The sequence below is a fragment of the Rattus norvegicus genome, chromosome 17 (assembly GCF_036323735.1).
Source record: "Rattus norvegicus strain BN/NHsdMcwi chromosome 17, GRCr8, whole genome shotgun sequence".
In the NCBI taxonomy this organism is placed as follows: Eukaryota; Metazoa; Chordata; class Mammalia; order Rodentia; family Muridae; genus Rattus; species Rattus norvegicus.
The window spans coordinates 19143135-19169894 of record NC_086035.1 but is presented as its reverse complement, the minus strand read 5'-3'; the positions used below and the strand labels follow the sequence as shown (position 1 = coordinate 19169894).

General features: G+C 45.5%; 1 protein-coding gene and 1 long non-coding RNA gene across 20 annotated transcripts in view; one reads left to right on the top strand and one right to left on the bottom strand.

Annotated features, from left to right (window-relative positions):
• Positions 1-26760, bottom strand: part of Atxn1 (ataxin 1) — a 411355-nt gene that overhangs the window by 184857 nt on the left and 199738 nt on the right. For 17 of the 19 annotated variants that reach the window (XM_039095353.2, XM_039095354.2, XM_039095351.2 and 14 more), the window contains one exon: positions 546-609. The gene's annotated coding sequence lies outside the window, so the exon portion shown is untranslated. Of the gene's footprint in view, positions 1-545; positions 610-8602; positions 8788-26760 lie in introns of all 19 variants that reach the window. The other 2 variants (XM_039095363.2, XM_063276064.1) reach the window with 1 other exon arrangement.
• On the top strand, positions 13815-20779 carry LOC120097815 (uncharacterized). Its single transcript, XR_005495599.2, has 4 exons — positions 13815-14239; positions 17020-17203; positions 17932-18043; positions 19618-20779. It is a non-coding gene; the product is annotated as an uncharacterized LOC120097815 (long non-coding RNA).

The window sequence follows — 26760 nt, the reverse complement described above, 5'->3', positions numbered from 1 at the left end:
AATAATCTCTCCTCGGGACCACCCAGCTAAGAGTCAAATGCTGTTCTCAGGCCCCTGGCTCTGCTTCTGTCTATGATGTCACAGGTCTCTTGGAGCCTACTGGGCCCCAGCTATCACATCTGCACACAGGGACTTTCCCAGACAGGGAGGTCCCACAGACCGCTCATAACCAACTGTTATTCCTCATGGCACTCACAAGACACAGCCATGTGAACTAGACAGAGAGTTTCCCTTTACCCACAGGCTTATCTCTGTGCCCCAGTCATGGAAGGAAAGACACTCTCGCTGTTGATCTCTCTGAGATCTGCACAAGGTGACAGCAGCCACAAGGGCAGCTCGTGAGGAGAGATGTGGGGACTGCGAGAAGCATGGAGAAAAGTCTCTGCACAAAACTTTCTTTTCTAGGAGCGGCCCAGGCAAATGAGGTAGAGGTCTGAGAAAGTATCTTGACTCCAAGCTTGAGACCACTTATCAAATGCTTGGTCTTGAGGCCTCACTGCATCAAACACCAAAACAATAGATGGTACACTTCAACGTTCACTCACCCTCTGACGACAGCAGGTTTGTTTCTTGTCAAGAAGAAAGTTTTGGTCTATTTTCTTTGGAAAACTGAAAGAAGAAGAAAAAGGGAACAAAGAATTAGAAAACAGCTTGGAGTCCATTTTCCAAATTGGCAGAAGTAGGTAGGCAGGCCTGGGGAGGGCCAGGACGTTAGGGGTTAGTAGATACAGGGCAAACAACATGTATTTTAAACACCTTTCAACCATCAATGTACAGAAAAATCACGACATACACGGATTATTTACCATGAGTTATATGGCCCTTTCGACAAGGCACATACATTGTGGTATGTGGAAAATATTTGTAGGTGTGTCTTTTGAAAGTTCCCTGTCTTCTTCCTTCACTCCCCCAGGTGCCACAACCCTAAGTCTTGACCCAAGGCCCTCGGTAACTAGGCTTACAAGGGAACTCAAACTGGGCAAGAGGTAATGGAGGCTTCCTTCTAAGCCCACTGAATAACATCATGCCGTGGTCACAATGTCTCAAGTGCTCACTGGTCCAACAAGCTGTGGCAAAGAACCAAGCTGGCCTGAGTGTTTGGCCAGAGGAAGGCTGAATGGTGGAAGCTGTTAACCTGGGAAGCAAAAGAGCAGCAGCTCCATCCCAGTTCAAGATGGGAGCTTTAAGTCTCCAGAGACTTTGAATGGAGCTCTGTGGGTCTAGAGGGGATATGAAGTGAAACTATCTCAATAGGTTTCACTTCACCCCTGAGTCTTGAGTCCATTGTAACCTCTTCCTGATGATTTCTTGAGAGTCAACAGATGGTGAGAGAAGTTGTGAAGCCATGAGGTCATGAGATGAGGCCATGAGGCCATGAGGCTATGAAGCCATAGGGCCATGAGGCCATGAGGCCATGAAGCCATGAAACCATGAGGCTATGAGGCCATGAAGTCATGAGGTCATGAGGCCATGTGGAGAGTTTTTGCTGAGGGGCCCCCACCATCTTAACGGTGTGTTCTCAGATTTGGGAAGGCCGGCCTCAGTGTGCCTGAGAGAAGTGCCTGAGCAGGTGGCACCCACCCCGTAGTGCTGTCAATCAGTCCCAGCCCATGCCATCTAAATGTGGTTTTGGGTGCCGAGAACAAGTCCTAACTGAAAAGATGGCCAGAGACAGTACAACCCGTAGACTCTGGAACACCCCAGGCACACCTCTGACACGATCTTTAAAAGCAACACGCTATAATTCACTCACACAGGGAGAACCCTGTTATCAAGACAGTCAGGAGGACTGCTGGAAGAGTGACAGGCCTGAGAAAGCCAAGTTCAGAGTCTGCCCCAGTGTGCTTCTCCGCTTGGCCACCCCTAACTGAGGGATTCCGGGCAGGGGAACCCTCGGCTTGTTTTCCTCATTTGCATATTGGCAATGATCCTGCCAGCCTCTGTGTGCCTCTCTGTGAGTCCTACTGCAGCAGCAGGCATTCAGCAGAGACAACAGAAAGAACAGCCTTGCTTACCCTTCAGCTCGACACACCAATGTACCTCTAACAAGAGGAGAGCTGTACAGACAGTTTTAGAATCTGTCTGGATGCGAGTACCTGAGTTGCCTTGACCGTCACCCCACTGTCCCGATCTGATGACACAAATGAAGACAGAACAAAAACTGTTCACAGTAGAGCCATTAGATGGTAGAGATGGGGGGGAGGGACGCAAGTGACAGAAACCAGAAAATGTCCCTCTAAGAACCAGTATAAATATTTTCATTTACCCGCCAGTTTCCTTCCCATGCCCATGGATACATCCAAGCATTTGAAATAGAAATAAACCCCATACGTACATAATTATTTTGTAACATATTTTTAGTGTATCCATAGCGGTTTTGATAACCGACGTTTTATAGCTGATACACTAAAACCCCCTTTTAACATCAATGCATTCATCTCTGTCATTTTTTTTTTTTTTGCAACAGGATATCAGGTAGCCCAGGCTAGCTTTGAACTTGGTATATAGATACGAATGACATTCAATGTAAGATTCTTCTGCCACTGCCTCTAGAGTGACATAACAATAGACCACCACACCCAGTTTATTCAGTTCGAGGGATCAACCCCAGGACCTCACGAAAGCCAGGCACGCACTCCACTAAGTGATCTACATCCCCGGCCTTGTTGTCTTCAAGGATTGCGTGAACACTGCTTTGGAAGAAGAAGGCGATAAATATTTACTTGTTGAACCTATAGAATCCACCCACCATCAGCGATGACTGCATGCCACAGAACATGTGTCTTTTTTCTCTCCCCTGTTTTTCAAGATCGGAAAGGCAGATTGCTGAAATATAGTGAGTTTTAACAGCAAAAAATAATTGTTTGGGTTTGAGTGGGTGAGCTCAGAAGATACAAACTGGCACATGTACCAAGGGAAATGAAATCCCAGCTCACGATTTTCGGTGAGCAGCTAGAAGATGTTGAAAGGGGACTAGAGATGATAGGTGAAAGGAATGCTTACTAAAGAAGGAAATCATACATCTAACATTAAGCAAATGGCCCTGTTTATCTGCTCAGCAGGGCAAAGTAACTTCATGATACAGAGAGAAGCAAACTGAATCCTGCGGAGTCCTGAGTGGCCCTGTATTTGGAGCTCCAATCTAAGAAAAGGACTTTGGAACACTCCACATTAAGATAGGTACCAAACGTGGGACAATTCGAACAATGCCAGCATTTCTGGTCTCGTTTCTAAAAGAGTTGATTTGATAAAGTAAATATGTGGGGGTTACATGAGTCATAAGGTCACATGGTCACCCCCGGTTATCAAGAATGTGTCACAACTCCAACAATGATCAGACAAAATTCAGATAAAGGCCACTTTTGAGAAAGGCTGGGGGAGCAAGTGAATGCCCCCAGTTGTCCAAGGGTGTGGAGACAAGTTTTCTCCAAATGAAGTCAGTCCTTTCAAGGTATTCCTGACACCATTTCTAACAGTTGGCAACAAATGGGGGTGAAGGCTTTGGAGGGAACAGCAGAAAAAATAGGGTGTACTGAGGTATGGAAAAACCTGGAGAAAAAGACTAGCAAGAAATAACTTTTTTTTTTCTATGAAACCAGCATCAACAGGAGATAACAAGTGAGAACCAATGGCCTGATTCCCTCTAACAGACGTATGACTGATCATATTGTCTGCAGGATAGGTCTAAGAACGAACCAGTCATGTCATGGTATTCCTATGACTGCATTTCTGGGAAGGGTTAACTTGGGGGAGAAGACACACCCTGAATGTGGGTGGCTCACTATCCTATGAACTTGGGTCCTGGATTGAATAAAAGGGGGGGGGGAAGCTAAAAAACACCCAATTTCCCCTCTCTCTGTTTCCAGATCCACACCATATGAGCAACCTCATACTCCTGTAGCCACACCCAAGAATCCATTCCCCCACTCCACCCCCACCAGCCCCTCCCCATGGCTGAGCTCCCAAACTGTGAGCCCATATTTGAACCCTTCTCCCTTAAGTCGCTTCTCAGCGGGTATTTGACCACAGCCGAGAACACTGAGCAGCACACGAGCGCCTGTCCATGGTTTTCCATCCCTGTTTCAACTAATGCAGTCTGAGTAACAGTTGGGGCTAGTGGATCTTTTTCTCAGAGAGACCCTCACTCTTCTGTTTTGGCCAAAATGGCGAGATAAGAGATACTGTGCACTGGAAATAACCTCCAAGACCCTCTTTTCTGACAACAGACACTAGGCCTTACTGAATCATGGAAAATGGTCTGAATTACTTGCCACAGATCTTAGACGGGTATAATCCAGGAGCTGATAATATGTCTCTAGGAGTGAACGTCTAATAGGGGTGGGGTTTTGCTTTGCTCAGCTTACCTTCCCAGGGACAGAGTAGCAGATGGTCAGGCCCCGTGGTGTATTATACACTGACCCTGTCTCTGCAGGCCCAAACAAGTAAATCTATAATTCGAGCTCAAGATGCTCAGCCAATTCTCTGTCCCTGACTTCATCTGGAAACTGCTGTTGGATGAACTCCACAACTGCAGTGAGTTTGGGGCCTGCTGACTTTTGGAAGCACCGTCTTACGTCCTTGTACTCATGGAATCCCCAGAGTGAGGCCAAGGGAGGTGATGGAGCCTGAAGAGGCAGGGATTAGAAAAACAAAACAAAACAAAAAAAAATCCAAAAAGTCCTTAGGTCACTGGCCTGTACCTCAGGAGAGGACTCCAGGACCCTCCACTTCCTTTTCCCTTTGCGCCTTGCCTATGAGGCGAGCAGATCAGCTCAGCTCTCACCACGAAGTTTTTGAGCTGCCACAGGATCAACAAGAAGGGAGTGATTGATCGTGGATTTGAAGCCTCCAAAACGGTGAGCCAGCCTAACCCTTTTCTCTTTAAAACCTGATTATCTCATGTGTACAATGTATATCGATAGAACGTTGTTGACATATTACCTCGTGTGGTCTGAAAAAGCCATCAGATTCTTTACTGTTGGCTACTAACACTTAATGAGCGCTGGTGCCCGCTGACAAGGTTTAGCTGTCCTTTCCGGCCCGAACCAAGTCTCTCCACTGGTAAGTTCTATGAGTCCCATTGCACAGGGGAGGCAAAACGGGGCTCAGGAAAAGTGGCCACTAAGTTTGTCAGCTTCACGCCAAAGGGAAGGGCTGAGTGCCCCCGCCCCCCGAATATGTTTGGGTATTTTTTTTTCTTCCTCTTCTTCTTTAACAGTCAAGTCTCTACACACTAGCATTCTGTCAGACACAAAAAGAAACCAGCTGCCACTGCAGCAGACAGCCCTTTCGCAGGTAATTATTTTCGAGGGTAAGCAAGGGAGAGTGGCGAGCGAACTTATCCACAGCACTCAGCGAAGAGTCTCCCCTTAGCAGCCCAGTGGGTGCTAGGCAAGCGCTCTTCAGGCATAACAACGAGGCCTGAAGTGCTGACAGTTGCACTGATACAAAATGTAGCCCTGCAAGTGAGTCTAACGATTACTGCGCATCACTCTGATTACGAGCCGCAAGCATGCAATCAACGGTGGAGAGACGGTCCTAAACGGTCTCCATCAGCATTTTTACTTCGGTTATCCAATCGCGGCGGACGAGCACACTTTCATCTGACCTAAACTCGATGCTAATAACCCAGACACAAAGAATGCACAGGAACTACAACAGTTCGAGAGCGCTGGCCATGACAGTTCGAGAACACTGGCCGTGGTGGTGGTGGTGGTGGTGGTGGGCACTGGATAGGATGGATATGTTTCAGTCCATTCAATTCTTTCATTGATTTCCTCTGGGTAAATAAACACTATTTATGTGTTTCTCATCTAATAGATTCATTCACACAGGAAACCCACTTTAAAATGAGTAAAGACTCTGACTGACTGTCTGTCTGTCTGTCTGTCTCTCTCTCTCTCTCTCTCTCTCTCTCTCACACACACACACACACACACACACACACACACACACACACACACACACAAAGACTTGCTGTGGTACTGACTACAGAAGCCTATTTTCAAAGAATTTCTTCCCACCATCACTCTATTTCCAATGCTGCCATTTAAAACTCAAGCTGGAAACGGTATTTTGGGAGCATTTTTAAAGAAAAATGAGTTTTAAAAAAATCACTATCTATCTAGCAAGATCTGGAAGAGAAATCCTAGCTGTCCTGCTGTCGCCTGAGGTCGAGCGTGTGATTCACCTCTCCTGGCGTCTTGTGAAGTTGGGGTGTTGTGAATGCTGGGCTAAGGCTACTGAAGATGTGCTGACTGACGACCGAGTTTTAGAAAGACAAGATTGGGCAGGGTATCCTGTAACCTCGGCTAGCCTCACGCTCACTACAGTAACAGAGGCTGGTCTTTAACTCCTGATCCTCCTGCCCTCGCTCCTGATTCTGAGACTGCAGGTATGAAACACCACCATGAACACGTACATGTTGCGTGATCTTATCCACAATGTCCAACCTAAGTGATATTCTTGATCTCCATCTTTAACCTCTTTTGCAAATAGCTTCGCCCTCTGTCAGGGAAAGGAGTGACTATTGCTACTGGGTTACTGTCAGGCTGTTGAGAGGCATGTGGCCAATGTTTATTAATTAGCAGAAGCCATTAGGACCCATGCATTAGGCTCTGTCGAGCTTGGGACCCCATTCCAACCCCTCAAGTGTCTTTGCTGTGTGGATGGATTCCAGCTCTTGTACTTACCACGATCAACAACACACCCTTACCTCCCTGGTCAATCAACATCTCAGCTGAAGGCACACTTACAAGAGCCTACTTCTGGTGTTATTCCCACATGTTTGCTCACTTACATTCTGATCTGGTCTTAGCTATCCAGGGACCTCTCTGGGTTTTGTCATTAATTGGCTAATTCCTTTTTAAAATGTTTTAGTGAGTATATATTAATTGTACATAACAATGGGTTTCAATATGACATTTTCATACCCGTACACTTATACTTCGATCATATTTATCTCATGGTTACCCTCTCTTGGCCTCTTTTCCTCCCACCAATCCCCTTTCTTTTCTTAGGCTACCCTTCTTCATTTGAGGTTATTTAAATTTTTTTTATTTTCTTATTTGTTATTGTGGTGACCGGCGGATACCATTGGTACTGCTTAGAGAAGCATAGTTTTTATTTGTTGCTTTCTACATGAGATATAGTGTTTCACCCTGTAGCCCAGGCTGACCTCGAACTTACATAGCCTAGGCTAACCGACCTCTCATCAATGCTTTAGCTCCCATCTCCTGGATGCTGAGATTATAGCCTAGGCCACCGTGCCTGGCTACTTTCATATTTATTTACTTGTGCATTTGTTTCAGCTTTTTTTTTTCAGACAGGGTCTCCCTAAGCAGTCATGACTGGCCTAGAACTAACTGTGTAAACCAGGCTCTGGTTCTCCCGCCAACTGCTGCTGAGTGCTGAGATCAGAGAAGTGTGCCATCATAGCAGGCTGGGTCCTTTCAGTTTCCATTCGAGCTTCTCTTGAGCTAGGATCTAATTAGACAACACAGAAAAGGCACGCCCCTTCTGACACCACTATCGTGCCATTGCTATCTTTTATGAAGGTCAAAGAGAGGGGCATGAGAGACAGCTCATTGGCAGGACACTTGTTCCTATGTCGACATGCCGGGTTCAGTCCCCTTTACCTCAAACCAAAGATCAAGCCTCTTCAGGCCTTTGTAGGTGTTATCCTCCTCAAGTTGAGATGCTAGACAAGCTTATTAGCACCCCCAAACGCTAAAGCTGTCTTGACTGTTCCCTTGCTATTCAGCCCAGCAAATTATTGCCCTTGCCAACTGCCAGAGGATACAAGTGCTGCATTCTGCCAATGGGATGCCATTCAGGGTGAGAGCCAACTCAGCTGGCCTCAAGAAGGGGTGCAGTGCACACCGAGTTGTATATTAGTAGGGTTTCAGAACCAGAGTGCAACTACAGTTTTTATCTCCCTGCTTACTTCTCTTTTCACTTTTAGTTCTGCCCAGTTATAAAGAAGGAAGGAAGGGAGGGAAGGGAGGGAAGGGAGGGAGGAAGAGAGGGAAAGGGGAGGGAGAGAGGGAAGGAGGAAGGAAAGGAAAGGAGAGAGGAGAGGAGGGAGGGAGGAAGAAAGGAAGAAGAAAAAGGAGGAGAGGGGAGGGAGAGAGGGAAGGAGGAAGGAAAGGAGAGAGGAGAGGAGGGAGGGAGGAAGAAAGGAAGAAGAAAAAGGAGGAGAGGGGAGGGGAGGAGAGAGGGGAAGGGAGGAGAGAGGGGAAGGGAGGAGATGGGAGAGGAGAGGAGATGAGGGGAGGGGAGGAGAGGGGAGGAGAGGGGAGGAGAGGGGAGGAGAAGGCGGCAAGCAGGAAAACAGCCCTACTAGCTCCAAGGTCTAAGTGTTTTACTCTGAACTTCATACAATATTATGCAGTCATGGCAATTTAGAGGAAAATTGGAATCTAATGAGAAAAGATAAGAGAGGAACACAGATCAAGGGAGTCCTGAGCATCAGCCCCAAATAGTACCACCAAGACCTAGGGGTTCTCTGAGCTTATTAATACAAGCTACCTTCCACTCCGGGGCATGTGAAGTGATTACAGTCATTTCTTTAAAACTGTTAGTCACCCTCACACGGACTTACCTCTAAACAAGGGCATTCTGTAACCAGGGATCCGTCTATATGGTTCTGTCACCCGATAGGCCTCAAGGTCAACAATTAGAGTAACTTGATAAGAATGACCTCAGCCACCCACTATAGCACAGCGGTGTCCCTGATCGATACAGGAGCTCTGCACAACATCCACCCAGCCTTCTCCAGGGAGTTTCCTGCACAGATCAAAAGCAAATTATACCCTTAAAGGCAGGTGACACAGCAGGACAGAAGGATGCTTTCTGCAAAGTGAATCCTTTGTTCTGTGAGGAGGGTGCCAATCCAACTCAGGATAGGGAGGGAGAGCAGAGAATCCAGGCGAAGGAAGTGTGGTGGGAGGGGGAACTCTCTTCTCTCTCTCTGGTGAGTGCCTGGGGGGGGTTTGATCTTCAGCACCACACAAGTCAGGTGTGCTGGGGTACTTCTGCAATCCTAGCACTGGGAGGGGAAGACCAGAGGATCAGAGAAGTTCAAGGGAATCAACCCTCTGACTGCCTATGGAGTTTGAGGCTAATCTGAGAACACATGAGACCCTGTCACAGAAGAAAAAAAAAACACAAATGACTGCCATGCTGACCCCTAAGAAACAGACCCCCCCATTTTAAAACTTGCCCCACAGCATTGACCTCCGACATAAAGCAGGGAAAGCATCAACAACGGTGATGTATATTGTAGAGTGCTTCCTGTATGGAAAACGCTAGTCTACTAACAAGTGAGAACTGGCTTAGCGTTTCCAACATTCTAGGGAATCATTTTCAATGCCCATTCAACAGCAAGGAACACCAAGGGACAAAGGAAGGAGATGCATGGAGGAGGGACCGTAACTGTTTTTAAACCCAAGAGTCTAGACACACGGTTATTAAATTGTCTGGTGAACCACTGTTGCAACCTCATTGATGAAGGTATTCGAAGCTTTGAAAACTATATATTTTTGTCTGTGCTTTACATTTCAACTTGGAATAACCACTCTGCGTGTGTAATCTCCCTCCCAGTGGAGGCTTCTGCAGAGATCCACGCGTACTCATATGTGAGATGACGGGATGACTCGACAGGGAGCTGCTTTTAATTCATCCTTTAAGTCATCCCACAAGACAGACCAAGAGCCCCTGACCAGCCTCACTTCCGGATGAAGGAGATGAGGTCTGAGGAAATCATGTGACTCATCTAAGGTCATGCACACAGCCTCTCTCGCTACATACGTACCTCTGGTTTTCAAAGATACAAACCCACGGCATTTTTCTTTGGAAAAATCCTTTATATAACTGTGACAATCAGCAGCGCTAAATAAGCAGCCGATCTCACAGAGAGCCCGAGGGAGTCTGAAGCCTAAAGGCTTATGGGAGACAGAAAGGATTTATATAAAGTCACTAGGGACTGTGACAGCATCCTAGATACCTCTAGGACCCCTTATCCATAGAAATGAGAAATAGCAGGATGGCCTTAACCATAACTCCACTGAGACCAGAAGAGAGGGGTAAGATGTTAACTGATTTGATGTCCCACAGATACCTCTAACCCTAGGTAGATAGGCAAGAGCCTTTCGGTCTGACTCTAGCATTCCTGACACCTGTTTCTGGTCTCTCTGCTCCAGCATTTCTGCTTCTTTCCAAGATCTATTCTGTGTCTGTTCCTTTCCAGCCCTGAGTGATTTTCCTATCGACCTCCAGAGACCCACCACCTTTGGTGACCTGAATTCTCATCAGCAGTTGGGTATGGAAGTCAAGGTATGACCACGGGCTTTGTGTGCCTGTTTACCAGGACTGGACACCTCGAACCAAATCTGAGCTCCTTTCAAGGAGTGGTAAGAAAAGCAGAGCGGGAAGATGGAGCGGTTCTGCAAGGTGTATGCATACCAGAGGCTCACGCAGACTCTCAGCAGGCACAAAGTCATGGAGGTTACAAAATGTCAGAAGAGGTGGGGACGAACCCCTAAGAGTCTTCAGCCAAGGTGGGACATTGGCATGGCTGAGACTAAAGCTTTCTGACACCTTACCAGTGAACACCCAAAACTCCAAGAAGAAGAACCGAGAGTGTGAATTGCAGGGGGAAACCAAAGGAGGTTCTGGTGATGTCAAGTGATGTGAGGTAGTCAAACACTCTGATGGAAACTGAAGTCGTATGTGCTTCTGTGTTAAACCAGCTCTTACGGGTCTCTGGGGGGAAAATCCGTCACCTGGAATTACTTGAAGGCTTGTCAAGTACTTTAAGGCTCTACAAGGAGAGGTGCGATACGGAGAGACAGGAAAAGGGGGCTAACCTTTCCCCCACAGATTGAGTTCTGAGTTCCTCTCAGATGTCTAGTGGGTGAGGGAGGGGGGAGCTGCTTCTGGAAGGGAGGCCCTGAGCACGCTCATTAGCATACACCATCCACATTCACTTCAGATGAGATTCCATCACAGAAACATATTTATGCGTTCCTTAATATAAATCTAAATTGCTCTCTTCAAATAGCAGAGAGTGCTAAGCTTCAGCAAGGGAAGGAGAAGCGATGGCACTAGGAGCCAGGCTACATTTTCATCTTGCTTTCCACCCTGTCATCTTGTCTTAACAGTCTTAACTTACACACCTCACTGAGCTCAGCCCGGGACCCAGGGTAAACAGGCTTTCTCCAGAGCGGACACCATGCAGTACTCAATGCTCTGGACCACTAGGGGGTCACTGGTAAGTATGTGTTGGGAGGGGCCCTTGTGTACTGTCAGCGGATAGATACACCCTAGGACCACTCAGTTGGTAAATGACCTCATGCTCTGAAAGCATGAGGGCATGAGTTCAACCTAGAACACATGTTTCTAGGTGTGGTGGCATGTGCTTGTAACACCAGTGTTGAGGAGGCATGGCAGGGGATTCCCTAGGGCTCACTGGGCAATCAGCCTAGCCACTCAAGGGTTTCAGGCCAATAAGAGTCCATAGTCTCAAAAAATAAGATGGGTGGTATCCTGAGAAACAACACTAAAGGGTGTCTTGAAACTGTCCTCTGATCACATTCATGCATACACAGACACACACATAGACAGACACATGTGTGTGCGTATACATATGAACATGTACACACACATGTATACATACATACACACATGCACGCACATACATACACACATAAACATATACACATGTATACACATGCACACGTGTACACACACATACATATGCACACATAAACACAATATACACATGTACACACATATGCATAGATACACAAATATATGCATGCAAACACATATACACATATTTATACACATAGACAGACATACATATATACACACATGTACATACACAAATATGTACATACATGTATACATATATATACATACATATGGTAGTGTAATACATAAACATGTACATACACAAAGACACACATTCACACACATGTTTATTTCATGCAAAGAAATACACCAACAATGCCAAGCCACACACCTTGCCGCTTCTGAAGTATAAAGCTAGCACAGTTCACCAGGAGCTACACACTCTTCACAGGAATGAAGCATTTAAACGCAGAGGATTTGGGACTGAAAAGGTGGGGCATTAGAAATATGGGGCAAGCAGTGTACACGGAGTAGAGCTGTGGCTTCGGTTCTGCTCATTTCTTCCCATGTCCTCAGGCTACCACATCATTCCAGGATAGGGAATGGAGGAGGAGAGGTAAGCAGGGAGGCAGCTATGGCTTGGTGCCTATTTCCTGAGGAACAGTAATTTATGGTGTCTTTTCCCACATGTGGAAAAACAGCAACACTGAAACCTAAGCTCGGACGCAGAAGCATGTTTCAGTTCTTTTCATTTGGAATGGGACAAGCCAACCCATCATGCATCTGATTACATTAGGGGAAAGTTCAAATGAAAGTGCAAAAGTCCGGTCCCATATCACACCCTAAATCACAGTCCTGTGAGCTCCACGGGACAGCAGCCAGGAGCAAAAGAAGGATTACCCTGCCTACGTGTTCATCTTCTAAATGGGCCTTGAATCACAGCCCGTGGTAAGCTTTATCTGGGCATTGATTGTTAGTGTCCTGAGTGTCAGTATTTCAACTATTAGTTTTTAGATTCTTATATTTTGAATATCTGCTTGCGTACAGTGCCTGATGGGGGGCCATAAGAGGGCACTATATCTCCTGGAACTGGATTTATAGAAGATTGTAAGCTACCATGTGGGTCACAGAAACCTGGGTCCTCTTAACTGTGAAGCCATTTCTCCAGCCCCCATTTTATTTTAAATCTTCTCTTTTACCTTTTACATGTAGTTTTCTGTGGGGGTAGGCATGCTTCTACAGGCATGTGGAGGTCAGAGGGCAATCCGTAGGAATCACTTCTCTCTTTTCCTCATATGTGTTCTCAGTGTTGAACTCAGGTCGTCAGGTTTGGCGCCAGGAGCCTGTATCAGCTGAGCCACCTCTTTGGCCCTCAACCATTTTCTTGAAACCCCCAAATTTTGGCATAGCCAGGGCTCTCTAGAGCGTATGCCTTCTCAACCATCCCTATTGAATGCTTTTAGAGCTTTGCCCTTGGGTTAAAGCTGGTTGCTGACCTCTGGGCTTGGGGGTAAGCACCAATAACGTCTCAGAAGGTCATAGAGACTTAGTGAGCGAGTCGGATCTGTGCTCAAAGCATCAAGAAGCTTTGGAACCAGAGGACTTGATTGTGGCATGTGGAATCATACAGAAATTCTATTTTCCTGGGCTTGGTGGCTCACGCCTGCAATCCTGGCACTGAGGAGGCTGGGCCAGGAGGATCGCAAGTTCAAAGCCAGACTGAATGAAGAGTGAGGCAACACTGTGGTTTGAGTGTGGAATGCCTCTCATCGGCTCATGTGTGTAAACACTCGTTTGAAGCAGGTGATGCTGTTTTGGAATGCTATGGAACTTTTTGGAGACTTTTAGAGTATTTTTTTTTCCATCCTTGATGGAAGTGGGGCATGGGGCCAGGCCTTGTGATTTCATTGCTCAGTCCCACTTCCGGTCTGCTCCCTGCGCCCTACTTCCTGGTTGTAGACACAACTTGACCAACGGCTGTGCTTTGCCTCCCATTCCTTTGCTGCATGATGGTTTATATACCTCCCTAACTTCTCCTTCTGGAGGCTGCCTTTGTCAGCTCTTTTATCACAGCAGCAAGAAAACTAATTAGTAAGGGCCCTGTCCAGATATGGGAGGACATGGGGGTGGGGGGACAGAAACACCATATCAATAATTTTTTTTTTCATTATCAAGTCTAAGCAGAGGGAAAAATGACTAGAGGCACGGAGGGTATGAGAGGCTTTAAATCTTAGTACACCATTCTGAGAAGGTCGCAGAATAGCTTTGAGCCTTGCTTCCAAGCCAGGAGAAACCAGGAGCCAACGGCTTGCTCCAGCCTTTTGTCTTCTCCACACTGTCCATCTCACGCTCCTTAGTTCCTTGTCTTTCCTTGCCAGCAGGGACCTAGTGTGTTAAGAAGGCTGTGCCTTTGAGCCCTGAGGAATCTGACAATGGCCTTCCTCACATTGTTCCCACAGTAACCAGAGCCAGCTGTCCAGGCCGGCCAGCCAAGTTGTGGCTCAGGGTCACACACAACAGGACCTCTGCTCAGAGAACTTCAGCTCCAGACTCTCCCTTCCCAGGAACTTTTTCTTCAAGTCAGCACACTCCTGGCAACTCACGAGTGAGTCTGTGATCCTGGGGGCTTCATGTCTAGAGTATTTAGCCATAATCATTTGACACTTCCCCATTAATGACGGCTGGAAGATCCTGGGACTTTTAAGATCTCTGATCCGATGATGCACAGAGCTCTGGGGTGCCATGAGATCCCGATAACAGGTAGACAGCGGGTTTCCCCAAGCATTTTGTTACCTTCTGTTACCATGGAGAAGATCATGGGTCTTGGGAGAGGGTGACCATCTCAGAGGAGAGAACCAGAAACTTGTAAGACGCGGCTCTGAGCAGTCAGGATAAGGAAGGGTTCCCTTTCTCCAGCAGCTGAACTATGCGATCCTAATAAGGGAGGCTCCTTGGAAAGCACTGCTTGTATTTTTAGCTTTTCTAAGGGAGGAAGGCGTTTTTTGAATGGATGAAATGGAAAGGAATGCAGGGCAAGGGTGTGGGAGTGGGGTGGGGGGTGCTATGGAAACAGGGTGGGAAGATCAGGAAAAACTCAGACAGACGTCCGTTGGGGACAGATAGGCAGCTTCCTCCTTTCTTGACAGATGAGACCAGCTGGGCTTCCTGACTTGTGTGGCATGATGCTTAGGTCTTCTGGTCCAGACACCCAAGTGAAAAAGGAATTGGAGAAAGGAAATGTTTTATCTGAAAACACGGCCAGTGTACAACACCTAAATGTTTGAACTTCCCCATTTTTGACAGGGTTTGACTGGGTAGCTCAGGTTAGTCTTGAATTCATGATGTAGCCCAAGATGGCCTCAGACCCAAGCCTCAGCTTCTTGAGTGTGGGATTACTTATGTGAACTACCACACCCAGTCTGAAGTTCTATTCTGGAGACAGCAAAGGAGGCCAGCCACAGAAAGAGCTTGACAACGGAGATTGATTTGAATGTAGCTCTAACTTTCATAGCCTCAAAGAAACACCCCGTCTAGACTAACAGACATCAGAAATCAATAACAGATGAATGGATCCCTTCTAAGTGACCTCATTATGTTCCTAGCAAAGTGAAGATGCCAGTCTAAGGGAAAAAAGGACCCTAATGAGCTGAGGAACCCAATGTGTGTATACCTCAACTCATGGGGACTCATAATTGCTGCAACTCAGAGATCAGATGCCATCATGTCTGTAAGGACCCTTCTCAGACACAAACCTATTTGCCTGCTAGGTTTTAAGGCAAGATTGCAAACTATGCAAGTAAACAGCCTTGTGGTGTGGTCAACACAGGCCCAGAGCCGACGAGGAGGGAACACAACAGTTAGTTTCCCAACTCCAAAATAGGACTAAAGGACTGGGTGCTCTACGAGAGGAGTCGCTGTGTTTTGTTTAATGGAACTAAATTTATGCCCATTTACATTGGGAGCAGGTGGCACTGGGTGGCAAAGAAAGGCCTGAAAATATTCCTATTTAGTGAATGCGGTGGTATGTATAATTAGCCGAGATTTATTTTAAAGCACTCTTATCTTCATACTCTTTTGTGCAATTCAAACTGGTGAGGACTTAGAGGAAGCTTTTGAATTTATTATAAAAGTACAGCCATCCATCCTATGATCTGTTAAGAAATAAAAATGAGCCAAGGTATCAAGAGGCCTCCCGGTGTCTATTTATTAGGCTCAGACAAAAGGGAAGGGCTAGCTTCCTTTCAGAGGAATGAGTCAGTTGCTGTTGGAGGACAAAGGAGCAGGCGGAACAATAGAGTCAAGGGGAAGAGGAGCCAGGGAAGACTCAGGCTGACGCACTTTAAGAAACCTAACATTTGTTCATGTGAGATTTCAAACAAAGCTTCACAATGGAATGCCAAATAGCTCTTACCCAGCATCCATGAAGTGCTGACTCATGGTTGATCTTAGGCCTCCAAGTGAATTCCTGGCCCAGCACTGAATTCCTCAGCATTTCAGTAGGAAGCATACAATTGTAAACTCACTCAGAATCCTGAGGTCTAAGTCAGGGGACTCTAGGCTGAAGCCTGGCTGAGATCCAGGTCCTCTTGTTAATGAGTTAGGGGCTCTCATCCAAGTCTACCATGTTCTTCTCCAACCACCCCCTCATGCCTCTTTTCCCTTTCAGCCGTCCCTCTCGTCTAGTCCTTAGTATTAGTTCAGAAATATTACAGAGGTTGGAAATCCTGAGTTTTGATCTTAACTTTGTCATTCTCCCCTACCCCTTTTAAGGCCTCTCTGTCTCTACTGCTAAACAAGGACATGGAATTCCCAGGGCAAGACACAATTCCTTGTGACATACTTATAATAGTTGACTTTCATCTTCTAGCAGATTTTCAAAGTGTTTTCATGAACTTCACACACACAAAAAAATGTTCTTAGGAGCCATAAAAAGAAGGAGGAGAAGGAGGAGGAGGAGGAGGAAGAGGAGGGGGGAGGAAGAGGAGGGGGAAGAAGGGAGAGAAGAAAGAAAGAAAGAAAGAAAGAAAGAAAGAAAGAAAGAAAGAAGTGAGATGCTTTCTATGAGATAGGATGTTATATGTTAGTGAGTCAAGGGCACACATAATTACATAACTTCTCTCCGATAACTTTGAATGATGAGTTTATTTTTCACATGTAAATTAGAACCAACTATCTCAACATGTTACATTAGAAAAAAAAAACCAATCTAAATATTTCACATAATATAAATTAACAATTCCCAAAGAGAAGGGAGACAAGATCATCTCCCGCTGTGGAGGTCTCAGCATCCTTCAGCGAAACAACATGCAAACCACACACACACACACACACACACACACACAGAGGGGGGGGGGGCAAAAAGAAACATTCCCTTTTTCCTTACAGACTTGCCAAACTCCCTACAGAGATGCCAAATCTTCACAAGAAATGCCCAAGCCTGCAGAGAGAATCAGAAGATGAAGGGCTTTGCATAAGTGAGCTTTAAAAGTCCGCTGCTCAACGGTCCTCCTTCCACTCCTCAAACACTCAAAGCTATAGTCAGTCTTCGGGGAAAGGACTTTGGAGTGAGGTAATTATAACGCGAAGGAGACCGGTTCTGAATAACCCCCAAGGCTTAAGATTAGACTTTAATGCATTTGCTTTCAGAAGCCAAACCATAGGAAGTGTCATCTCTTACAGTGCATGCTGCCAACTCCTGCATACCGTGTGCAGGCTCACCCATAAAGCCAGGAGACAGGGGGACAAAGTTGGGTACAGAAAATTGGCCAGCCAGCATCGGCTGATTTCTTGAGATCATAATGAAGGGCTGCAAACTAAGTGGTTTCAACAATGGAAATGTATCGTCTTAGTTGTCTTAGGAAATGGGAGTCCATAATGAGGTCTCAGTAAGTCAGCTCACCATGTACTTCCCGGGAGCAAGGAAGACTGGGAGGGAGGCTATTCCAGGCCTCTTCCTAACTTCCATGGTCTTCTTCCGTCTCCAATGTTCTGAGACTCAGGGCAGCCTGATGTCTCCCTTCACAGAACACTGTCTCTGAGTGGCTTTCTCTGTGTCCAAATTGTCTCCTTTCATAAGAACGCACCTCATACTACAGGGGTTTCATGTTTACTTGCTCAAATTCGAACACTCTACTTCCAAAAAGACCTCACACATGGTACTAGGGATGATGGGGGTGCTAGAGGTTAAAGATCTCATACATGGTACTAGGGATGATGGGGGTGCTAAGGGTTAGTGATCTAACATTTTGTAGGGGCAGAGTTTAGCAAGTGACCCTAGTTCATTCGAACTTATTTCAGGAATAGAAAGCAAATAAAGCCAGCTCCCATGGGGATGAATGTTGTCCCATGGAACATGTTACCAGTGTCCAAGAGATTCATCAGACTTCAGTGGTTGAACAGCAAATCATAGGTAAGGACACATCTTAGTACATCATCACCTGGCTTTATTGTGACATCGAGCTTACTTCTATTGTATCCCTCCTAGACCCCTTCTCATTTTTGGCCATGTAAATATCATGTAACCTACATGACAACATGGTTCCTTCTGAACACAGTCACCTGCTGGTTGTACACCCTCATCACATATTCAGTCTATCTCGTTCCTCTTGCTTTTGTATCTCATGCATTTAGGGGAAGAAAAAAATTTTAAAGCTCTTTTAGAAAGAAGAATCAAAATATATTTTGACCTACGGCTATGTTTGGGACAATTATTAGTCCACGGAAGAAACCATGGTGGCTATCACAAGCAGGTAAATTTGTAGGTAGATTTACAACTTCGTGTAGCCTAGGCTAGCCCTGAATCCTTATGCAACTGACAGTAAACTTGAACTCTATCCTCCTGCCTCTACCTCCTGGTGCTAGATGACAGGCATAGCTCACCACGGTCAGTTTGTGAGGTGTTAGAAATCAAACCTGAAGCTTTGTGCATACTAAGCAAAGCACCCTACCAACTGAGCTACATTTGCAGTTCAAAATTTTTAGAATTCATACTGGAGAGGATACAGAATATCAAAAAGGTTAGCTAAGTCAGACTCAGCCATGCAGCTGCTAAGTCCAGACACAGAATACAGAGTAGCTCTTTGGACATCCAGCTCTACACACTATTGTTTTTTTTTTTTTTTTTTTTGTTCTTTTTTTCGGAGCTGGGGACCGAACCCAGGACCTTGCGCTTCCTAGGTAAGTGCTCTACCACTGAGCTAAATCCCCAGCCCCCACACTATTGTTTTATGGCAGTATCAATATGTAGCCCAGGCTAACCTGGAATTCATGATCCTCCTGCCTCAGTCTTTTGAGTTTTGGGATTATGGAGATGCACCACCACAGCTGACACTTAAGGTTTTGATTGTAAAAAAAAAAAAAGTACAACAGGAAGGGTTGGAGAAAGAATAAAAATCAAACAGGATACAACTGGGCTGGGGAGGAATGCTGGAGTGGAGCACTTGCCAAATAGGATACAATCTGTCAGATCAACAAGCAGGGCTGAAAGCATTTTTAAAAAAACAAAACAAAACTGTATATCAACAGGGAAGTAATAAAAAATAGTATAACACTTATATTTTACAATTAAACATATTTTTCAAAATGTCTTAAGTCTAGGTTTTATGTACCCTTACAAAAATAGGGTGACTTTTTCCCCAGCCCCATTTTTTGGATGGTAAACTAGAAGAGGAACTCTTCAACAGTCATACATATTCTATGACAACGGGGTTAGAGAAAGAACCACCTTGTCTTAAATCTAGAACTGGCATGACTTTCCAGAGAGAAACCTGCAACACCCTGTCCTTGCAGACAAATAAAACCAGAAAGAAAGTAGCACATATATCCATTGTCATGGCTGCTGTAGAGCCCTGTATTTGTAGGGTGGAGGGCTCAGTCAAGATGGCCTCCAATGTCCCTGAGAACAGGAAAAAGGCTGTTTTAGGAAATACTCACAAGACTTGCAACTGATGAAGGCAGTTAATAATATTTTCCACTTTATTACAGGCCCCAACACTGTCTCCTGGTATCCTACAATCAGAGTTCAGGAAAAGGTTTCCAGAAGGAAGCAGCTCTGAGCTACTTACTGCTGGGGGAGTATCAGCTCAAGAGACAACGTAACACACATACTTGTTCCCAAAGGGTTTGGAGAGCAATGACTGCAGGAGATGAGTGGGAAAGCAAGTAGAGGTTAGAGGTCATGTGCAGAGGATATCAGGCAACTTCTAAGTTGACCCGGGAAAGTCTAAAGTGCTTCTGAAGGCTTACATAGAGAAGTGGACTTCTCTGAAGTATACTATGTCCAGTGGTTGGCACTCAAACATGTTTAGCTCTGAATTCCCTTTCCAAGATTTTCTGGTTGGTTTGTTTTAAGATGCCTGCTCACCATCTCTACATGGAGCCCCTGCTATAGCACTTCCAATGGGGCTAAATTAAAGTTCTATCATCTCTTCAAGATCTGGCCTGGGGTTGTAGAAAATGTTATAAGTCCCGAAATATACAAGGAACTGAGAAAAAATATTCTGGAGGCAATATCTTTGAATTGAAAAACAAACAAACGAGCAAACAAAAAACCCAAACAACCACAACAACAAAAGCAAAGGAAAAGCCGATCTATGTCTATACCAGTCATTGCTTTCTAGTTGTATCCAGGAATTTTAAGGAATCAAATGCATCTGTGAATGTATCATATGCTGCACGTGTGCATGCAGGAGGTGCATATGTTGGGGAACCTGGGAGGTAATGCTAAACCAGCTTTCAAGAGCATGCGCTTTCACTGGCAACCAGAATGGCTTTCTTGCCACGCAAAGCTGCCACCTTGCACCTGGAGTTTCTCTCTAAAAGACAAAGTAAAGTACAGAACAAGAATCATAACTTACTGTTTTCAGTATCCCATAACACTAGGTCCAAAGCGATCCATACATGTAGGGGTTGGTTCTGATGCTAAGGTCCTGTTCCCCAATTGGTTCTTGATTCATCAATAAAGATACCAGTGACCAATGACTGAGGACAGGGGTAAGAGGGCACTTAGAGTTGTGCCAGAGGACACAGGGAGAACCAGGGAAGGAGAAGGAGGCAGTAGCTGCAGGAGATAAAGCCAACAGTCGTGTGAGTTTTCTGCTGGAGTGGCCATGGCCACTCTATCCGATTAAAGACGTTTTAAAATTAATCAGTGTATGTGTGTGTGTGTGTGTGTGTGTGTGTGTGTGTGTGTGTGTGTGTGTGTGTACATATGCACACTGTTTTTTATCCATGGATCTAAGGGAATCTGGGTGGGGGCTGGTAATGTGGTCATTCCTGGAGCTTAAGGCTAGGTAGCAAAAAACTACAAACTGTACACACACATGGTCCTACAGTTACTGTGAAGATAACCTTGAACTTATGCTCCTGCCTCCACCTCTCTAGTGGGAATACATATAGTACATGCCCAGTATAAGTACATATACATTGTACTTGGTTTGTGTGGTGCTAGGAATTGAAGCCAGGACCTTGTACATGCAAGTACCCTCTCTATTCATTGAGCAACACTGTCAGCCCACTATGTGCATCTCTTTTATAAACAGCACAATATGCATCCAACAAGACTGGTCTAATCCTTCTGGGGTTATTTAATGGGAGAGTTCTCTGGCTTCTCAAACAGTGGAAGATCCACCGAGATGTCCACTTACCAAGAGTAAGTATGTTCTGGGGTCAGGCTGTGGTACCTGCTGTGAAAACCTGAGGACTGGAGTTCGGATCCACAGCAGTCACATAAGTGCTAGGTGTGGCAGCCTCTAATCCTAGCCCCACGGAGACAGAGACAGTGTGTGGATGCCTGGATCAATCATAAACTGAGTCAATGACCTTTGAGTTCAAAGGTGAGAGGCCCTGCTTCTGAGTGTATGGTGAAGGACAACTGATGTCAACTTCTGGCCTCCACATGTGCATGCACAAGGCCTCCCACGTGAGTCCACACATATACACAGGCATTTCACACACTTACACACATGCAGAAAAGGAGCAAATGTGTTTGGGCGTGAAATCTTCCTGGCTGCTTCACAAGTAACAAGATTTTGCAATGGCTGGCTTTAGCAGAGGTGAGATGAAGCTGCAAATTCCATTTACAGTGTGCCTTCTGGGTCCTTCCAAAAGCAGAAAAGTTCTCTTCTCTTCTCTGGAGGGAGCTCTTGCTGAGGTCTGGATGTATCTTGCCTCACAAGGGTTGATATGTTGGGAGGTAAAGTCCTCAGTGGGGCAGCATGGGAGGGGGGCGAGGCCTTTAAGAGGTGTGATGTAATGAGAGGTGGAAGGCCTCATCCCCCTCAGTCTTTGGCTTCCTGCTACCCTGATGCTTTCTGCAGTAGGTGACTCTTTCATAGGGACACTTACGTCAGAACCAGCATGATGCTGGTTTCTGCAGGTGCTCCCAAGTGTTCCCTGAAGTGTCCACATGTGTGTAACTTCCGTGTGTCCTCATACTGAATTCTAGTCAAGGATAACAACCTGGGCTCTCCTGTGTGCGGATGTGGTTGCTCCACGTATGCCGGATGACAGAATATTAAGTCACTGAAATCCCAGAAAGCTAAAAGCCCCTGGAGGCTGAGCGTCAGCAGTATAGACAACAAGTGAATATCAGGACATCAAATATTTCTGGAGATTCTGCAGAGTTTCCGTTTTCTCCTAGTCAGTAATACCAAGATGCCAGGTCAACAACAGTTTGGGTCTTAAAAAATTACCAGCATCCAAATATATATAATTCCAGAGTATAGATGACTCAAAGGCTATTTTGATCACTTAGCGAAGATGTACAACAATCCATTTTTCCTTTGGATTACATCACCATCTCTTTTGGGGATTATTTTACAGCCCCCGTACAAACCGTCTAACGTATATTAGCCCCTGGTCTTGTTTAGGAAACGTCAGGGTCATGGCAGCCCAGACAAGTCTCGAAAGGAAGGGTCTGGTGTCTCTCCAGATGCTGCTGTCCTTCTGCACTTCTCTACTCCATGACCTAGTTCAGTGCTCTACAACTGGATAGCTGGGCTCTAACTCTGCCCCAGTAACTAAAATGCAGTGCATGAGGGCCACATGGCTCAGTAGATAGAAGGGACTTGCTGCCAAGCCTGAGGACCTCAGTTCCATCCCCAGGACCTACATGGTAGAAGGAGGGTTCAACACCTATAAGCTGTCCTCTTACTGCCATACATACACTGTGGTGCATTCATGTGCATATGCACACAGAGAGAGATACACATATGCATATGCAATATGTAGATGCACATTTAAGAATGCTTATATATATCTACATATCTATGTGTATGTATATAAACGTACTTAGATATATACCTACATGTATACATATATAGATAAACATACATGCAGAAGATAAGAAAACGAAAATAAATGTAATTTTTTAAAAATACTCAGGACACGTGGATTAGGACCATTTCCTGTCCTGCTTACCTAAGTATGTAGTACTCCGCCTCCCACACAGTAGGCTCTCAGAAGTAACCTCTGATAGATCGAAAGTTGATTCACGGTCCCAAGAAACTGCTCATCACTCTCTGGCCCAGGCCAGGTACAGGGGTCTCTTATCCCATCTGACACCCCACCCCCATATGAGAGATGTCACTTGGCTCTTGATCGCCTAGGGCCATAGCTACTGATTCTGCCCATATCGGTAGGCATGCATCCTGATCCCTAATGCTTCCTTCTCTGCTTGGAGGCAGTCAGAGCTAAAAGCTTTTAGAGCTCTCAGAGGCAGGAGACTTGAAAGACCCATTACCAAGAAAATTCTGAAATGCAGGTGGGGCTCAAGCATTGAGGCTTCGAAGAGTGATTTTTCCCCCCCCATAAGAAGCCACCTTGGATACCGAGGCAGCCTTGTGAAGCTGGAATTTCCAGATATGCTGGGCTCAAATCACCAAGAGCTCTTTGAAGATAAAAGGCCTGGTGCAGCTAGTGATTCGCAGATTACAATGTGTTTATGTTGTACGCCTGCACTCACTTAACATAATTTAGTAAGAGACCAGGGGTGACCAACTCTGCCCAAGAGGGATCAGCTAATGACAAAGACAGGGGACGAAATAAACAGTTTTCAGAACAATAGCTTTTGTTCAAGTCCATCAAGGTTTTGGTGATTTTTTTTTTTCCTGAAAACCTGCTGTGTGTTCAGTGTTCCACTGATACTTGGAGGAAATCAGGAAGACATCATTACCTGGGCTTAAAGCTCATTCCCTCCCACAAGGCTCTAAGCGCACACCCCACAGGCACCATGGTTTATCCAAAATCCTCTTTCACTCTAACAGACGTTACTGGCTTTCCACCATCCAACCACGGCCTAAGCGGCTAGACCAGGCTTCCTCAATCCCAGGCAGGTTGAGCTATCCTGTACTAAACGCTAAAAGCTCTCTCCAGCCTCAATAGCTCAGAGTCAGCCATATTTATGACTTCTAACCTGCATTTGGTAATCTTCATTGTCAACCTGACAGAATTTAGAATGGCCTCTGTAACAAACCTCTGTATAAGCCTGTGAGGGCATCTCTGACAGGGTTTACCTAGGAAGGAAGACCTACCCTGAATGTGGGTAACACTGTCCCAAAGACTGGCATTTCAGACTGCAAGTAGAGGGTGAACTGGGTAGGAGCCATTACTTCTTCCTGCTTCCTGATTGTTGAAGCTTCTTCACGTTCTTGTGACCACGCCCTCCCCAACATGGTGGGCTGTACCCTCGAACTGGGAACCTTAAGAAGCCCTTCCTCCCTTCCTTAAGTTTCTCCTATCATGTATTTTGCCAGAGCACTGAGGTAAGTAAGTAATACACTGGGGTTTGAAAATTTTCTTCAAGCTCAAGCCTTTGAAAATGTCATCCTTTTCTGCTTAGACGAACTTCTCCAGAGCACATCGCTCACTTGTTTCTTCACAACCTATGTCAAGCATCTGACCCGTTTCTTATGACCACTCCTTCATCTCGGGCCCTGACAAGATGCTCTTTTGCATATCACTACTGTACAAGAGACATGGGAGTCTTCCTCCTACTTCCTGCCGTCCCTTCTGCTGGCCCATCTATGAACACTTTGTTGGACTCTAGGAGGCCCCATGCCAGGTGCCCTTGGTCTACGGTATCTCTAATGAGTGCACGTAACCCTTTTGACTCACAGACAGCACTTGTAGATGAGTAACCAGAGCTCTGGAAACTTCCGCAGGTTGTTCAAGTTCACACATCCAGCAAGAGGCATAGCCAGCTGCCTCTGGTGCCAGTGCAGCCATGTTTTCTTCTTGTGTTTTCTTTCTAATTAATAGGGTAAAATGCTTGACATAAGAAAGGTTTCTAATGATTCCCAGTTTGAAAGTACTGCCCACCATCTTGGGAGGCGTGGCGGCCAGAGGATGCGATAGCCCATCATACCGCATTCACCTTAAGGAAGCAGGGATGGATACTGACGCTCGCCTGACCTCCATGACCATTCTAACCAATCAAATTGACAATGAAGATTAATCATCGCAGTCCTCAATACACCTTCTGACATCATACCAAACTCAACTTCAGGAAGATTCTCCCAGTGTACTCTCCTAGAACTCAGTGACACACACACACACACACACACACACACACACACACACATGCACGCGCAGGCATGAAGGTTGCAACGTGAGATCAGGTGGTGAAGGCACAGGTTGGGAGGTCTGTTGGCTTTCTGGGGATTTCTCCCTATTTCAGTCTGTCATCTAGATGGTTATTAGTGGTTCCCCGACAGCTTTTATCAATGTCTCTAATTTACAGAGTCAGCCTAAACGCCTTTTGTTTCTAACTACAACACACGGGATCTTTACGGTAGACAATTTAAACAAGCATCAAAGCCTCTGTTGATACTGTCTCTCCTTTTATTCTCCACTTTTGCTAATACAAGGGACAGCCTGTCCTAGTAATTATTACCAGGCTAATGTCAGGTTCAGCTTAGCACATAAAATACCTCTTCAGTGTAGCTTTCTTCGCAAGAGATCAAAACATTTTTTTTAATGGCAACATCAAACAGAATCAACATGTAAACACATTTCAATAAAAATTCTTTCCTCTCCAGTGATTTCTTAATATTTGGAATTCTTTATTAGTTCCCTTCGCTTCCAAATGGTAACACAGCACGCGCTGTTTTCCTCTTACCGTCTTCTGAGACTCTAACACATTTACTGACAGTGAGTGGCTTGTGCTATGTTTTCGGGAATGTTCTAGAACTAGTCAAGTTTGTCACATGGCTTGACTTTGGAGGTCAGGAAGGAACGTGGTGTACGTTTTTAATATACTGTTTTTCCCTCAATGTTCCTCCTTTCCTCCCCCTATTTTCCCCTTGTAGAGCTTTACTGAACACCTTGGGACCACCCACCCCTGTACTTTTCTAGCCTCACTTTATTGGCCGAAGGATGGCGTGGGCTATTCTTTTACAGCATGGATGACCCATGCATACATACACCCCTGACCACCAAACTAAGAAAACTCAGACTATTTTCTTACCACAGGGGAAGCAGTACAGCATGTTTTATCTGTCTGCAAATAATCCCACCAGATCTGGCATTTCTAAGATGTTCTCTGGTCCTTAGAAAACCCATGAAAGCCACTTGGATAGAGATGTACTGGCCCCCACAGGCTGCCTTCTTGTTAATGCAGAAGGTGAAAAGACTCCATTAAAGCCAGGGGAACACAAGCGAGCATGCCCCTGTTCCTCAACAGTGTTCTGATGGGGCAGGCCAACTTAACTACATAAGGAAAAGAAAGAAGAGATCTTTTTGTTGTTGTTGTTGTTGTTGTTTGAAATGAGGGAAGGGGCAGCATAGTGACCAGTTACCTGTAAACACTAAATGACTGAACTCTGAGCAAGTGAGATGGACCATTTTTACCTGAGAACTCCTCAGGGGAAGAGAACAAGGGTAAAAAATGAGAAAAATGACCTTTTCTAAATGGTAGTTAGTTAGAAGGCATATCCCATTTTTAATAACATTAAAAATACAAAATACCTAGGGAGGAATAAGTAAGAATCCATATAATTAAACACTGTTGATGGACAGAGAAAACAGAAACAACGGTCAAAAACCTGCCCTGTCCTAGAACAAGAAGTTAGTTCTTCCCTGATTAGCATATAAACTTGACACAATGTTTAAATACCTATAAGGAGGCTA